This window comes from Trichechus manatus, unplaced genomic scaffold (genome assembly GCF_000243295.1).
Source record: "Trichechus manatus latirostris isolate Lorelei unplaced genomic scaffold, TriManLat1.0 scaffold00012, whole genome shotgun sequence".
Classification (NCBI taxonomy): Eukaryota; Metazoa; Chordata; class Mammalia; order Sirenia; family Trichechidae; genus Trichechus; species Trichechus manatus.
In genome coordinates this window covers 27,348,024-27,366,369 of record NW_004443948.1, presented here as the reverse complement: position 1 = coordinate 27,366,369, position 18,346 = coordinate 27,348,024, and the positions used below count along the sequence as shown (strand labels likewise).

At 39.6% G+C, this 18,346-nt stretch overlaps 1 pseudogene; it reads left to right on the top strand.

Moving 5' to 3' along the window:
• Positions 1-659: 659 nt before the first annotated feature.
• LOC101360124 (RNA-binding protein 8A pseudogene) lies at positions 660-1,233 on the top strand (annotated as a pseudogene).
• Positions 1,234-18,346: the final 17,113 nt, after the last annotated feature.

Below are 18,346 nucleotides of genomic sequence, written 5' to 3'. Positions count from 1 at the left end.
CTACCACCAATGAACGTCCTGACAGGGAACACAACAGAGGATCCCTGATGGAGCAGTAGAACGATGGGATGCAGAACTCAAATTCTAGTAAGAAGACCAGACTTAATGGTCTGATCGAGACTGGAGGTGCCCCAGAAAGCATGGCCCCTGGACTATCATCCCAGAACTAAAACAATTTCCAAGGCCAACTCTTCAAACAGGGATTGGACTGGACTGTGGGACATAAAGTGATACTTGTGAAGAATGTGCTTCTTAGTCAAGTAGATACAAGAAACCAAAGGGGCAGCTTCTGTCCAGAGATATCACGCTGCGCCTCATAACAACGTACAGACCTAGAAGTTTTCTTCTACCTCCCTTTCCTAGATAGGATGGAAAGCAATCCTCTAATAAAGAAATTAGGCCAGACTACACTGTCTGCACTCTCCTCCGTGGCCTTAGCGATGAGCCACTTACTTCGCCTACTCCATAGTTTGACCCTCACAACATGGCTGCAGTCGCCTGACGACCTGCCTAAGATGGCTACCGGATCACTTCCTTCATCTTCCGGACTTAGGACCGCCTCCATTTGCGTATTTTCACTGCGCCGGGAAAGGGACTCAGAGTTGGCTTTTGATTGGTCAACTTAACTGGCGATCTTTCCCCTCCGCGACAGTTACCTGAGGTGCCTAGAGCCTTGGCAGCTCAGATGAGAGCTAGAACGAAGGCAGGATGGCAGACGTGCTGGATGTTTATGAGGCTGGGGGCGAAGATTTCGCCATGGATGAGGATGGGGACGAGAGCATCCACAAATTGAAAGAAAAAGCAAAGAAACGGAAGGGCCGTGGCTTTGGCTCGGTAGAGGGATCCCGAGCGTGGATGCGTGAAGATTACGACAGCGTGGAGCAGGATGGCGATGAACCCGGACCACAGCGCTCTGTTGAAGGCTGGATTCTCTTCGTCACTGGAGTTCACGAGGAAGCCACTGAAGAAGACATCCATGACAAATTCGCAGAATATGGAGAAATAACAAATATCCACCTTAACCTAGATAGGCGTACAGGATACCTCAAGGGGTATACTGTAGTAGAGTATGAGACATATAAGGAGGCCCAGGCTGCCATGGAGGGACTCAATGGCCAGGATTTGATGGGACAGCCCATCAGCGTCGACTGGTGTTTTGTTCGGGGTCCGCCCAAGAGCAAGAGGAGAGGTGGCCGAAGACGCAGCAAGAGTCCACACTGGAGGCGGCGCTGACGGGTCCTCTGTTGTCCAAGTGGTCTCTGTCAAGGTTTCATTTGACCATGCGGCCTGGAGAAATTGGGTTGGGGTAGAACTTGCTGCGTTTATATTTAATCTCTCACCCTTTACCTGCCTTATGTTTGAGTTGTGAATAAATGTCCGAGTTTTGTTTTCTATATTAAAAAAAAAAAAAATGGCCAACGACTTGAACAGATGTTTCACAAGGAAGAAAAATGATCAAAAGCGTGTGAAGAAAGTTCGACATCATTAATTATCAAAGAAATCCACAGCAGAAACCATTTTCAGCTATCAACGGGCACAGACTTAATGTGTATATAGCACCTACTAAGCACAATTATATAGCACCGGTCTAAGTGCTTTCTTAGGCCAGCCATTTAATCCTTGCAACAACTCAACATTAGTAGGTACTATTTTATCTCCGTTTTACAGATGAGGAAAGGGAGGCACAGAAAGTTACGTAACCTAACCAGGGTCACGTGGCTAGTAAGTGACGGAGCCACGCTCCAAACCAGTAGTCTGGCTCCGTGTCTATGCTCTTAATTGCTATGCTTTACTGCCCCTTTGGGTCACCTAATGAGTAATGCTGGGTGCAGTGGAACTCCCACTTATATATTATTTGTGGGTAGGCAAACTAGGCTCATCAAGTATCGGTACAATCTCTTAGAAGTCACGATCAGGGTTTCATAAAGCAGTCACTAATAAGCATCTACAAACTGAAGGCTAACCGACAAAGTTGCAAATAGAGAAATGACATTTATTATCTCAAGGTGTTGTGTGTGTTGTGTGAATTCTAAGGTCTATATTGGCTTGTGTTTAAGCAGGCCTTGGAGTATAATTACTCAGGGAAAGAGACAAAGTAAAGATTGTAAAGCTAAGTAATGGAGAAAGTATTCGGTTGGTAGCGCCAGCCGATAGTAATCCACTCCTGGGTGCGCAGATGAAAAAGTCAAATCCTACCTGGAAGCTCCCTTCAAGCTGCTACATACCCAGGGGCCAGGCATGAGAGCAACCCTGACACAGGGTATGTGGTCTGCAGGGGCAGCAAGTTCTCATCTTCAGACTCACTTCATCCCTCTGACTGTATTTGGTTAGCCACATGCATATTTCATAAACATTTGTATTTTAAAACTGAAATTTTCACACTTGGTCACTCCAACTTCCAAATGGAAAAAATAAAGGCAGTTTGACAATGTCACAAGACAGAAACAATGTCTGCCTGAGTAATCCACAATTAAAACTGAGTGTATTGCTTGCCAGGAAAGCTGTGTTCCTTTAATAAAATATGCTCAAGTCACTTAGAACAAAAAGTTTAACCAAGGGTTTATGGTGTGAGAATTTGGAAATTTTGTCCAAGAACAGTAAATGCTATGTCAGCCTCTAGTTGACTAAAAATGGGTTGTCAGTTTCTCTTGGGCTATTATTTGGTTTTACAATATCAACACTGAGAACATGGTCCTCAATCGGTTCCAAGATGGATTTCATAATATCTTGGTAAACTCTAGGTCACACAGTGGGCAACCATGTGGGCATGGTCCAAGGCTAAATAGCTTTTTCTTTTACCAAAAATCAAAAGCCCTCAACACAGTCAGGCAATGCAACCCTGCAAGGAAAAAGGCAGGCTGCAAAACTGAATATAACACTGTGGGATTCGAGGTGTTATTTCTTCATGGTGGTTTTGTGGATCATTTCCATTTTATTCTTTAAGTTTCCTGTATTACCCAATTTTTTTTCTCACAATGGATATGTATGATTTTTGTGGAATTTATTAAATTATTAAAGTTACTGACTTACAAAAGGAAGTTTGGAGGTGAAGGGAAGGCTGTTTGGACAAATGTTTGACAGTCATAGTTGATCACAGGGAGATCGTAGAGTTTGAGGGAGGGTACTTTTTTAACACTGGGGGGACCTGATTAGGTTTGTAGATGGAAAAGAGCCAGTCGTGAGCAAAGGATGGAAGGCAAGTGAAAGGTAATTGATGGGGCAAATGTCTGAGGATACAGAAAAGAACAGGGTCAAGATCACAGACTAATCTTACTGGGGAAAAAGATACTGTAGTTCTTCCTTGGGGACAGTAGCCAAGGAAGTAAGAGCAGATGGGCGACTTTTTGAGCTGGTAGTAAAGGAAGTATGGAACATCCCATATGATGGCCTCAGCTACAGTGAGTCATGAGGTGAGGATATCGGTTAAGGGTAAATTGGGCAGTGGCATGCATAGAAAATTTGGAATAGCTTTATATGAAATAAGATTTTTAAAAAGGGGTGAAGCAATAGCCAAAAGGTAGAAACAGTCTAAATGTCCATCAGCAGATGAATGGATAAACAAAATGTAGTACATACATACAATGGGACATTACTCAGCCATAAATAAAAAAAGAAGTCCTGATGCATGATACAACATGGATGAACCATGAAAATGTCACGCTGAGTGAAATAAGTCAGTAAGAAAAGGACAAATATTATATGATCCCAGTTACATGAAATATCTAGGATAGCCAAGTGTTTAGAGATCAAAATTCATTAGTGATCACCAGGGACAGGCAGGCAGGAAGGAAAAAGCGGGACTCATTGTTTAGAAGACAATGAGCTTTCTGTTCAGGGTGATGGGAAAAATTGGAAATGGATAATGGTAATGGTTGAACAACATGATAAAAATAACTCCTGTCACTGAATTGTACACAAGAAGAATGTTGATATGGCAAATGATCATATACATACGATGTCGTTGCCGTGGAGTTGATTGTGACTCATAGTGACCTATAGGACAGAGTAGAACTGCCCCAGAGGGTTTCCAAGGCTGTGATCTTTACAGAAACACACTGCCACATCTTTCTCCTGCAGAGAAACTGGTGGGTTAGAACCACTGACCTCTCAATTAGCTGAGCTCTTAACCACTGCACTAACAGGGTTCCATTTGTTACATATGTATTTATTGAAAAAAAAAAAGAATGGGGGAGCAGGTAAAGGCCTTGATGATTAGCAGAGCCCATTGGCAACTACGGCACCAGGAGTGAACACAAAGAAGGGGAGTATCTATCCAGGGTTAGGGTGCTGGCAGAGCTGGAACTGCAGAGCACAAAAAAAAAAAGAAGATACAAACAACACTAATTGAGGGAGTCACATTCAATTCTCAGTAACATTTGAAGCAAAGCCACAGGCATAAAGAGGAGTTATGGGCAGAATTCAACAACATACAAAAAAATCATACACCATGATCAAGTGGGATTCATACCAGGACTACAAGGGTAGTTCAACATTAGAAAATCAAGCAATGTAATCCACTACACAAATAAAACAAAGGAAAAGAACCATATGATCATCTCAATTGATGAAGAAAAGACATTTGATAAAATTCAACACCTTTTCCTGATAAAAACCCTTAGCAAAATAGGAATAGAAGGAAAATTTCTCAGTGCAATCAAGGGCATGTATGCAAAACCAATAGCCAACATTATACTCAATGGAGAAAGACTGAGAGCCTTCCCCTTGAGAACAGGAACCAGACAAGGATGCTCATTACTTCTCTTATTCAACATTGTACTGGAAGTCCTAGCCAGAGCAATAAGGCAAGAAAGAGAAATGAAAGGTATCCAAATCAGAAAGGAAGAAGTAAAACTACCTCTGTTCACAGATGACATTATCCTATACACAGAAGACCCTAAAGTTTCTATAAGAAAACTGCTGGAACTAATAGAAGAATTCAGCAATGTTGCAGGGAAGAAGATCAACACACAAAAATCAGTTGGATTCCTTTACACTAACAAGGAGCATTCCAAAAAAGAAATCAAGAAAACAATGCTGTTTACAATAGCTCCCAAAACCAGCGAATACCTAGGACTCAACATAACCAGGAACATTAAGGACTTATATAATGAAAATTATAAAACACTACTACAAGAGACTAAAAGTTGTTGTTGTTAGGTGCCTTTGAGTCGGTTCCAACTCATAGCAACTCTACGTACAACAGAACGAAACACTGCCCGGTCATGCGCCATCCTCACAATCGTTGCTGGGCTTGAGCGCATTGTAGCAGCCACTGTGTCAATCCATCTCACCAAGGGTCCTCCTCTTTTTCGCTGACCCTCCACTTTACCGAGCATGATGTCCTTTTTGAGGGACTGGTCCCTCCTAATAATATGTCCAAAGTACGTGAGATGAAGTTTCGCCACCCTTGCTTCTAAGGAGCATTCTGGCTGTACTTCTTCCAAGACAGATTTGTTCGTTCTTATGGCGGTCCATGGTATATTCAGTATTCTTCACCAACACCATAATTCAAAGGCATCAATTCTTCTTCTGTCTTCCTTATTCATTGTCCATCTATAGCATGCATATGAGGTGACTGAAAATACCATGGCTTGGGCCAGGCATAGCTTAGTCCCCAAGGTGACACCTTTGTTTTTTTTTTTAACACTTTAAAGAGGTCTTTTGCAGCCGATTTGCCCAAGGCAATACTTCATTTGATTTCTTGACTGCTGCTTCCATGGGGGTTGATTGTGGATCCAAGTAAAATGAAATCCTTGACAACTCCAATCTTGTCTCTGCTTATCATGATGTTGCTTATTGGTCAAGTTGTGAGGATTTTTGTTTTCTTTATGTTGAGGTGTAATCCATACTGAAGGCTGTAGTCTTTAATTTTCATCGGTAAGTGTTTCAAGTCCTCTTTGCTTTCAGCTAGCAAGGTTGTGTGATCTGCATATCACAGACTAAAAGAGACCTACATAAATGGAAGGACATTCCATGCTCATGGATTGGAAGACTTAACATAGTGAAAATGTCAATTTTACCTAAAGAGATCTACAGATACAATACAATTCTGATACAAATCCCAACAACATTCTTTACTGAAATGCAAAAACTAATGACTAACTTCCTACAAAAAGGAAAGAAGCCTAGAGTATAAAACAATATAAAAGAACAAGAACAGAGGAGGACCTCACACTCCCTGATATCAAAACATACTATACAGCCACTGTAATCAGAACAGTCTGGTATTCATTCAGCAACAGACACATAGACCAGTGGAATAGAATTGAGAACTCAGTAATAAATCCAGCCATCTATGGACAAATGATTTTTGACAAGTAGTCGAAGTCCATTCAATGGGGCAGAAACAGTCTCTTTAATAAGTGATGCTGGCAAAACTGGATATCCACTTGAAGAAAATGAAACAAGACCCATACTTCACACCATACACAAAAACTAACTCAAAATGGATCAAAGAACCAAGTCTTAAACATAAAACTATAAAATTCCTGGGAGAAAACTATGGGAACTAATCTTTCGTAAAAATAGAAAAACATAACAACAAACGCACGAATAGAAGAAGACAAAATAGATAAATGGGATCTCATAAAAATTAAAAACTTATGCTCATCAAAAGACTATCAAAAGAATAAAAAGAGAACTTACAGACTGGGAAAAAATCTTCAGGAATGACATATTTGATAAAGGTCTAATCTCTGAAATTTATAGAAAATTTCAACAACACAACAACAAAAAGACGAACAGCTTAATTAAAAAATGAGCAAAGGACATGAACAGAAACTTCAGCATAAAGGACATCCAAGCAGCCAACCAACACATGAAAAGATGCTCACGATCATTAGCCATTATAGAGACACAAGTCAAAACTACAATGAGATACTATCTCACCCTGGCTAAAGTGTAATTGATTAAAAAAGAAAAAAAAGACAACAACGAATGCTGGTGAGGATGTGGGGATATTGGAACCCTTATCCGTTGCTGATGGACTGTAAAATGGTGTAGCCACTATGGAAAACGGTAAGGTGCTTCCTCCAAAAAGCTACCCTACTACCCAGTAATCCCACTCCTAGGAATATATCCTGAAGACCTAAAAATAGTGACACAAACAGACATATGCCCACCTATGTTCATTGCAGCATTATTTATACCAGCAAAAAATGGAAACAATTGAAGTGCCCATGGAAGGATGAATGGATAAACAAAATGTGGTACATACATACAATGGAATACTATGCAGCCATAAAGAATAATGATGAATCCGTCAAACATTTTATAACATGAATGGACCTGGAGGGCATAATGCTAAGTGAAATAAGTCAAGCACATAAGGACAAATATGGCAGGATCCTGGTTATATAAGAAGACAAGAATAGACATATATAAAGAGACCAATGTTCATTGGTGATTACCAGGGTGAGAAAGGGAGGGAGGGAGAAGCACACTTCTAGATCATAGATATTTGCTATTTTTGGGGATGGGAAGAGTGGCAGCGAATGTGGGTGTAATGAGCACAGCACGACCAAAGTACATGATGTTGCTGAGAAGCGCTCATGAGAAAAGGATGTTTGTACTAAAGAATTTGACATATATAAGAGGGCAACAATTCCAACAAAGCCAAAAAAAGGGTCTAGGATCACATATGGATGGGTATAGGCATATAGGTATACGGGTAGGTACAGGTGTCTACATATGTGAGAACCAATAGAAGTACATATATGCACATGTGGACAGGCACATATATTTCTTGAAGACCCAACTACAGGTACTCCTCAGACATAACCAAACACCTTCCAAGTTTGATTTTCTGGGGTTGAAAGCTTAGGACCATAGGACTCAGTCTGTTGGCATAATATAGTTCACAAGGTTCGTGTTCTGCATTCTAGTGAAGTGAGTAACATCCGGGGTCTTAAAAGCTTATGAGTGGCCATCTACGATATAACTATTGGTCTCTACTCATCAAGAGCAAAATAGTAAGAAGGTAACCAAAATCTCAGAGAGGAAACAAATCTACAAGTTGGATAGTCTACACGGCCTCAACTACCCTGAGACTAGAAGAAATAGATGGTGCCTGGCTACCACCGCTGACCAGTCTGATCAGGGCAATAACAGATGATCCTTGTTAGAAGGGGGGAAAAATACAGAACAAAGCTCAGAGTTTTAAAAAAGGCCAAACTAACTGGACCAGCTGAGATCAGCGGACTCCCTGAGACTATCACCCCGAGACACTCTTTATATCTCCCCAAAACTATCCCCTGAGGCCACCTTTTAGCAGAAAAGCAGAGTGACGCACAAAATAAAGGACATTACCAGTTAGATCAGTGCTCTAGTGAAAAACCATCTGTATGAATCCAAAAGGTCAACATGTAATCCACAGCAAAGGTGAGGAGATAAGGGGGCAGGGAAACTAGATTACCGGAAACCGAACAACCAGAACACAATTAAAGAGAATGCTGACACAATGTGAAAGACGTAACTAATGTCATTGGTCAATTAGCCTGGAAATTGTCAAATGGGAACCTAACTTACCGTGTAAACCTTCACAAAAACACAATAAAACATTATTTTAAAAAAGAGGAGAAGTAAGAAGGGAAAGGGTAGCTGGTACACCCACTGCTGCATGGACTGTGCTGGGGGCATCAGAAAGGAATGAATCAAAATACTTCTGAGCTGAAGAAAGGTGAAATTGAAACCAGTCAATGGGAATTTTCAATGGGCTTGGATTTGGTGACAAGCTGTCACTCCCCATGTCGCTTTGGACACAGGAGTTGGATTAAACACAAAAGCAGGAATCTCAGACTTGGAGCTGATGAGAAGCCAAGGGAGGCAAAGAAAAAAGACCTGAAGATTTCTGAGAGCATTGCCATCATGCCAGAATATTACAGCATGATTCAGAGTGTCTGCAAAAGCACCTAGGAAGACCATACACAAACCCTGCAGCTTCACATTGGTGAATCCTTCAGTGGCCATTCTTCAGGCACCTCGTTGAAAATGTCGGGGGATAAATCAATACCGTTGCAGAAAGCCAAGCATTTAGAAGAAAATGGAAGCATTTCTTACGAGCAATCTCTTGTTGCTTTTATTAGAATTTAGGAAACTGGCTTTTATCTACTTGCCTGAGAAAGAAAATTGCTTACTTCCACCTATACTAATTGCAAATATGGCCACCAACACAATTAAGATACAGAATATGGAATAGTGCCATCATACAATGATAAGTTCTCTCATTTCCCTTTGTGGTCAATTTTCTAACCCCTCCTTATGGTCTGATCTGTTTTTGTCATTACAGATTAGGTTTGCCTGTTCTAGAATTTCATATAAATGGAGTCATATAAATATTCTTTTGTTCTGGCTTCTCTCACTCAGTATGATGTTTTTAAGATTCATATTTTTAACATTCACATCGTGTGTATCAACAGTTTCTTCCTTTTCATTAAGTAGTATTCCATAGTACGGATACCATAATTTGTTTACCTATTTACTTACTGGTGGATACCTGGGTTTTTGCCAGTTTGGGGCTACTATTAATTAATTTGCTGTGAACATTTGAATACAAGTTATTTTATGGACATATTTTTCTCTTGGGAAAAATGTAGCATAGGAATTGCTGGGTTTTATGTAAAATGTATGTTTAACACTATAAAAAGGTGCTAAACTGTTTTCCAAAGTGGGTAAATCATACCATTTTATACTACTACCAGCAATGTATGCAAGTCCCATTTGCTCCACAATCTCATCAACATTTGGGATTGTCAGTCTTTTTAATTTTAGCCATTCTACTGATGAAGAGCAAAGACTACAGCCTTCAGTACGGATTACACCTCAACATAAAGAAAACAAAAATCCTCACAACTGGACTAGTAAGCAACATGATGATAAATGGAGAAAAGATTGAAGTTGTCAAGGTTTTCATTTGACTTGGATCCACAATCAACACCCATGGAAGCAGCAGTCAAGAAATCAAAAGACGCATTGCATTGGGCAAATCTGCTGCAAAAGACCTCTTTAAAGTGTTAAAAAGCAAAGCTATCACTTTGAGGACTAAGGTGTGCCTAATCCAAGCCGTGTTATTTTCAGTCACCTCATGTGCATGAGAAAGCTGGGCAATGAATAAGGAAGATAGAAGAATTGATGCCTTTGAATTATGGTGTTGGAGAAGAATATTGAATATACCATGGACTGCCAGAAGAATGAACAAATCTGTCTTGGAAGAAGTACAGCCAGAATGCTCCTTAGAAGGAAGGATGGCGAGACTTTGCCTCAGTACTTTGGACTTATTATAGGGAGGAATTAGTCCCCGGAGAAGGACATCATGCTTGGTAAAGTAGAGAGTCAGTGAAAAAGAGGAAGACCCTCAAGTAGATGTGTTGACACAGTGGCTGCAACAATAGGCTCAAACATAGCGACGATTGTGAGGATGGCACAGGACCGGGCAGTGTTTTATTCTGTTGTACATAGCGCTGCTATGAGTAGGAACCAACTCGACGGCACTTCACAACAACAACATGGACAACACTGAGCCTTGGCCCTTAACTCATACCACATCACACTATATGTGAAAATTAACTCTGAATGAATCATTCATCCAAATATAAAAGTGAAAACTAAAACACTTTTAAAGGAAATATAGCAAAAAATCTTTACAACTTTGGAGTGAAGGCAAAGATTTCTTAGATAAAACATAAAAATCACTACCATAAAAAATGATAAATTTGACTTGATCAAAATTTTAAATGTCTGCTCTTTGAGAAAAATGGGCAAAAGATTTGAACAGGTATCCCACTATGTTCTAGAACTTCACAGCAAACACTGATTTAGGGAATACTGAACTATTGCTCCTAGGGGGACCACAGGGTTAGGTTTCTGTGAGCCTCTTCACAATTGTTTTTGTGTGTTTCTGTTTAAAGACACCTTCTTTAATATAAATATTGTTGATTCACTAACATTGAACTCATTGCCAACAGCACCATAACTCATGTCTGAACAAAGTTTATCTCACACACATACTTTCCATCACACAATGAATTTTCTCATTCCCCTTCGTGGTCAATTTTCTACCTCCTCCTTATTAGTCTGTGTTCCGTGGCTAATAGGGGGTATTTTAAAAGACTCTAGCTAGAAAAACAGCCCACTAAGCATTTTATTAAGTATCTTGTGACTTTTTTCTTTGGAAAAACTGGGATTTTTTTGCAGGTTTATGCCCAGACTCATAGGCTTTTTGCTTTCTCAAGAATGGCAGCAACTGGGGAAAGGTAAACCCTCAATTGGCAAATAATTTGTCAAACTAGTGATGGCAGGTACACCAAAAAAATAGAATATCAGAAGTCAAAGAGTGACTTTATCTTTCCATTCCTTGGTGATGTAGTGGTTAAGAGTTTGGCTGCTAATCAAAAGGTCAGCAGTTCAAATTCACCAACCGCTCCTTGGAAGCCCTATGGGGAAGTTCTACTCTGTCCTATAGGGTCGCCATGAGTCAGAATCGACTTGACAGCAACAGGTTTGGGTTTTTTTTTTAGTTCCATTCCCTACTGAATAGAAGATCTTATTCCTTGGGGGCTTTTGGGAGAATGAAGGGGAAACTTATTTCCTGATACAATTGGCATAGGTAGAAACATGTCTCTGTCACAGGGAGCAATTTTTTCTAAAAACATACTTCTAGTTTTACTTTCATGCTGTTTTTAAATCCCTCTGGATATGATGCCCCTGACGTTTTCTTCAACAAAATCATGCCAAAGTGGAAATTTTTCTTAAAGTATATATTTCTTACATTAAACTTAATGAAAAGTATAAGATTCTGAATTTTAAAACATTAATACAATAGGAAACGGCTTAGTAGTGCAAAACCCAAAGCTTTACATTCAAGAAATTTTCAGGCTGGAGTTCATCATATTGATGTCTAGCTTATTAGCATGTCAACAGTGACTATGGTGTGTGCGTTTAGTCTAACCGTACTAGACAAGTTACCTGTGCAAATAACAGGGACCATGGAATGTTGAACAAACGTATGGCTGTTGTTCCCAACTTTCAAAAGCTTAGTATCAACTTAAATTCTTTCATTTTCCCCTAGTTGGGAGATTAGATAGATAGATAGATAGACAGCCAGACAGACAGACATAGACATAGACGTAGATGTAGCTATAGATATATCTGAGGAGCCCTGGTGGCGCAGTGGTTAAGTGCTGGGCTGCTAACCAAAAGGTCTGTGGTTCAAACCCACCAGCCACTCAGTGGGAGAAAGATGTGGCAGTCTGCTTCCGTAAAGATTAGAAACTTAGAAACCCTATGGGGCAGTTCTCCTCTGTCTTATAGGATAGATATGAGTAGGAATCGACTCAACAGCAATGGGTTGTTGAGTATGTGCCTGTATATATATATAAACAATAAACTATATGTTTCTATATGTCACCTACTAGAAACCGCTTTGGTACTTTTTTCAAGGGGGATTTTGTGGGTGTTGTATGCATATGTGTCAGTGTAAATATAGACACCCTAACACATCCATACACAACACATGTGGGCTAAGGGAGCTTTGTAAATGCTCAGCCTCTCTCACAGGACAGCCCCAACAGATTTTTTTAATGCCTTTTTAGCTAAATGGTCAAAGAACCCTATAAAGCCACTTGCTTGACATAAAGAACTTGATGTAAGCTTCTCGTACTGAAAGCCAAAATACAGAAGTACTTTGCCTGGAAGTATACTATGAAGGAGAGAATGTCTTGTCATTGATTCACAGTGTAAACCTGGGGACTTTGTGATCCTCTTTCCATCTGCATTTCCTCATCTGTAGAGTGACGATGATCCCCAGCCTAAAGACTTATTGTGTGATGTCGGTGCTCTTTGACCAACGACACATCCCTGCAACAAAGACAGAGATGCTGTTAGAATAAGAAAATATGAAGATATATGAATAAGAAAATGTTTCTTTATATATTAACTTCACTAACACTTTGTCATATATGTAGAAAATTTTTCCCAATTTGCTGTTTTAATATATTTGCTTTTTGTCATATGCACTATTTTTTTTATAATTTATTTTATTTTTGTTGTTGTCGTTGAGAATATACACAGCAGAACATACACCAATTCAACAATTTCTACATGTACAATTCAGTGACATTGATTGCATTCTTTGAGTTGTGCAAACATTCTTACCCTCCTTTTCTGAGTTGTTCCTACCCCATTAACATAAACTGACTGCCTGGTAAGTTTCCTTTCTAATCTTTCGAGTTGGTGTTGTCCATTTGATCCTATATAGATAGATCTTAAAAGAGCACAGTGCTCAAGGCAGACATTCTTTACTAGTTAAGCTAAAATATTGTTTGATTTTAAGAAGACTTCAGGGGTATTTTTGGTTTAAGGTGTAAGGTTTAAAGATTATTTTAGGACAGTAGTTTCAGGGGTTAATCCAGCTTCCATGGCTCCAGAAATTCTGGATTCCATGAGAATTTGAAGTTCTGTTTTGCATTTGCCCACTTTTGATCACAATTCTTCCATAAAATCTTTGATCAAAATGTTCAGTAATGGTAGCCAGGCACCAGCTAGTTCTTCTGGTCTCATAGCAAAGGGGGCAGTTGTTCATGGAGACAACACATTTGATTTCCTCCCCATATTCCTGACTCTTCTGTTGCTCCAGGTGAATAGAGATCAGCTGTTGTACCCTGGATGGCCGCTTGCAAGCTTTTCCGACCCCAGACACTATGCAATGAGCTAGGATGGTCACAAATAAAAAGAAGATGTTTAAGCAAAGAAATAAAAATGGCTAATAAACACATAAAAACATAAAATGTAAAATACAATAGACTACAATTTTTTGCCAATCCAATTAGCAAAGATTAAAGGAAAGTAATAAGACCATTGTTGAGGATTTGGTAAAACTAATACTCTCTTCCACCACATGTCTGTCAGTTTGTCGTACTGTGGTGGCTTGTGTGTTGCTGTGATGCTGGAAGCAATGCCACCAGTATTTCAAATACCAGCTGGGTCATCCATGATGGATGGGTTTCATTGGAGCTTCCAGATGAAGGCAGACTAGGCAGAAGGATCTGGCAGTCTGCTTCTGAAAAAGTTGCCATTGAAAACCTTATGAATAGCAGCAGAACATTGTCTGATATAGTGCCGGAAGATGAGCCCCTCAGGTTGGAAGTCACTCAAAATGCGACTGGGGAAGAGCTGCCTCCTCAAAGTAGAGTTGACTTTAATGACGTGGAAGGTAGAGGGTCAGTGAAAAAAAGGAAGACCCTCAATGAGACGGATTGACCCAGTGGCTGCAATGATGGGCTCAAACATAGCAATGATTGTGAGGATGGCACAGGACCGGGTAGTGTTTCATTCTGTTGTGCATGGGGTCACTGTGAGTCAAAAGCACCTCAACGGCACCTAAAACAACAATACTCTCTTGAATTATCTTTAGAATATTTTACTTGTGTGTGTTATTAATATTGTTTGATAATTTCTGAATTCTGTTGGATCACCTTTCTTTGGAATGGGCACAAACATGGATCTCTTCCAGTGGGTTGGCCAGGTAGCTGTCTTCCGAAAATTTTTTGGCATAGACAAGTGAGCACTTCCAGTGCTGCATCTGTTTGTTTAAACATCTCAATTGGTATTCTGTCAATTCCTGGAGATGTGTTTTCTGCCAATGCCTTCAGTGCAGTTTGGACTTCTTCCTTCAGTACCATCAGCTCTTGTTCATATGTTACCTCTTGAAATGGTTGAACATTGGCCAATTCTTTTTGGTACAGTGACTCTGTATTCTTTCCATTTTCTTTCGATACTTCCTCTTCGTTCAATATTTTGCCCATAGAATCCTTCAAAGTTACAACTCGAGGCTTGAATTTTTTCGTCAGTACTTTCAGCTTGAGAAAAGCTGAGCGTGTTGTTCCCTTTTGGTTTTCTAACTCCAGGTTTTTGCACACTTCATCATAATACTTTACTTTGTCTTCTTGAGCCTCCCTTTGACATTTTCTGTTCAGCTCTTTTACTTCATCATTTCTTCCATTCACTTTAGCTACTTGACAGTCAAGAGCAAATTTCAGAGCCTCTTCTAACATCCATTTTGATCTTTTCTTTCTTTTTACTGACATTTTGCTTTCTCCATGTATGATGTTCTTGATGTCATCCCACAACTTGTCTGGGCTATTCTTGAGATGGTCTCCAAATTCAGGTGAGATATACTCAAGGTCTTACTTTGGCTCTTGTGGATTTGTTTTAATTTTCTTCACCTTCAATTTAAACTTGTATATGAGCAGTTGATGGTCTGTTCTGCAGTCCGAACCTGGCCTTGTTCTGACTGATGATATTGAGCTTTTCCATTGTCTCTTTCCACAGATGTTGTTGATTTGATTCCTGGGTTTTCCATCCGGTGAGGTCTATGTGTATAGTCACCATTTACATTGTTTAAAAAAAAGATATTTGCAATGAATAAGTCATTCGTCTTCCAAATTCTATCATGCGATCTCTGGCATCGTGTCTATCGCTAAAGCCTTATTTTCCAACTACTCATCCTTCTTTGTTTCCAACTTTCCCATTCCAATCACCAGTGATTATCAATGCACCTTGATCGCATGTTTGATCAATTTCAGACTTCAGATGTTGGTTTAAAAAAAAAACAACTTTTATTTCCTCTTCTTTGGCATTAATGGTTGTTGTGTAAATTTGAATAATAGTTGTATGTTAATACATCTTCCTTGTAGGCATATGGACATTATCCTATCACTGACAGCATTGTACTTCAGAATAGATCTTGAAATGCTCTTTTTGCCAATGAATGCGACATCATTCATCTTCAATTGGTCATTCTCGGCATGGTGGACCATATGTTTGTCCGATTCAAAATGGCCAATACCAGTTCATTTCAGCTCACTAATGCCTAGGATATCAATCTTTATGCATTCCATTTCATTTTTATGACTTCCAGTTTTCCTAGAGTCATACTTCATACACTCCACTTTCCAGTTATTAATGGATATTTACAGCTATTTCTTCTCATTTCGAGTTGTGCTACGTCAGCAAATAAAAGTCCCGAAAGCTTGACTCCATCCATGTCATTAACGTCGATTCTACTTTGAAGAGGCAGCCCTTCTCCAGTAGTATTCTGAATGCCTTCCAACCTGAAGGGCTCGTCTTCCGGCACTATATCAGACAATTTTCTGCTGCTATTTATGAGATTTTCACTGGCCAACTTTTTCAGAAGTAGATGGCCAGGTTCTTTTTCCTAGCCTGTCTTAGTCTGGAAGCTCCTCTGAAACCTGTCCACCATGGGTGACCTTGCTGGCATTTGAAATACCAGTGGAATAGCTTCCAGCATTACAGTGACACGCAAGCCACCACAGTATGACAAACTGACAAACGTGTGATAATTCAAAAATGGTTGCAGTAGTACTTCGACAGGAAACTGCCAGAAATTCAAGCTGGATTCTGAAGAGGATGTAGAATGAGGGATATCATTGTGGATGTCAGATGGATCCTAGCTGAAAGCAGAGAATAACAGAAAAATGGTTGCCTGTATTTTATTGACTGCAAAGACATTCAACTGTGTGGATCACAACAAATTATGTATAACATTTTGAAGAATGGGAATTCCAGAACACTTAATTGTGCTCATGAGGAATCTGTATATAGATCAAGAGGCAGTTGTTTGAACAGAATAAGGGGATGCTGAGTGGTTTGAAATCAGCAAAGGTGTGCTACAGGGTTGTATTCTTTCACCATACTTATTCAATCTCTATGCTAAGAAAATAATCAGAGAAGCCGGACTATATGAAGAAGAATGTAGCATCAGGATTGGTGGAAGGCTCATTAACAACTTGTGATATGCATATGACACAACCTTGCTTGCTAAAAGTGAAGAGGACTTGAAGCACTTACTGATGAAGATCACAGACTACAGCCTTCAGTATGGATTATACCTCAGCATAAAGAAAACAAAACTCCTTACAACTGACCAATAAGCAACATCACGATAAACAAAAAACAGTGAAGTAGTCAAGGATATCATTCTACTCGGATCCACAATCAACACCCATGCAAGCAGCAGTCAAGAAATCAAACGAGGTACAACCAATTTCACAAAACAATTTGTGTATAAATTGCTGAATGAGAAACTGATTTGCTCTGTAAACTTTCAGCTAAAGCACAATTGAAAAAAAGAAAGAAAGAAATTAAACGACATATCGCATTCGGTAAATCTGCTGCAAAAGACCTCTTTAAAGTTGAAAAGCAAAGGTGTCACTTTGAGGACTAAAGTGAGCCTGACCCAAGCCACGGTATTTTCAATTGCCTCATATGCATGCGAAAGGTGAACAATGAATAAGAAAGACTGAAGAATTGGTGCCTTTGAATTATGGTGCTGGCAAAGAATATTGCATATACCATGGACTGCCAGAAGAATTAACAAGTTTGTCTTGGAAGAAGTGCAGACAGAGTACTCCTTGGAAGCAAGGATGGCGACACTTTGTCTCGCTTTCTTTGGACATATTACCAGGAGGGATCAGTCCCTGGAGAAGGACATAATGCTTGGTAAAGTAGAGGGTCAGTGAAAAAGAGGAAGACCCTCAATGAAGTGAATTGGCACAATGGCTGCAACAGTGGGCTTCAACAGGGCAACGATTGTGCAATTGTGCAGGACCAGGCAGTGTTTCGTTCTGTTGTACATAGGGTCGATATGAGTTGGAATTGACTTGATGGTACCTAACATAACAATACTGTCTATTCCTAATGGGAATGTGATTTGTTATAAATGTTCTGATGATTTTGGCAATATCATAAGCCTAAAAAAATGTTCATATCCTGCACAGCGGTCCAGGGACAAGGACTAGAAGGCAGAAGGGGACAGGAAAGCTGGTGATAGGGAACCCAAAGTTGAGTAAGGACAGTGTTGATGTGTTCTGAGGTTGTTAACCATTGTCATGGGGCAACACGTGTACTAACTGTTTAATGAGAAACTATTTTGTTTGGTAAACCTTCATCTAAAGTAAGAATAGGAGCACAATTGTAAGAGCGTAGTCGATGTCACTGAACTGTGCATGTAGAAATTTTTGAAATGGTGTATCTTTGGTGGTGTATATTTTCACCAAAAAAAAAAAAAAAGGTCAAAAAGGGAGAGGGTTGACATGTCATGGGGTTGTTAATCAATGTCATAAAACAATATGTGTACTACTGTCTCATGAGAATCTATTTGTTCCGTAAACCTTCACCTGAAGTACAATAAAAAATTTAAAAAAAAAAGTTCATATCCTTTGATCCACTGGCTCCACTTTTAGAAATAATTTTGAGAAAAAATTAGTGTTGCAGTTAAAAGATGGGTTTAGTGTTGATTATAGTGCAGAAAAATCTGAAATAATGGAATCAT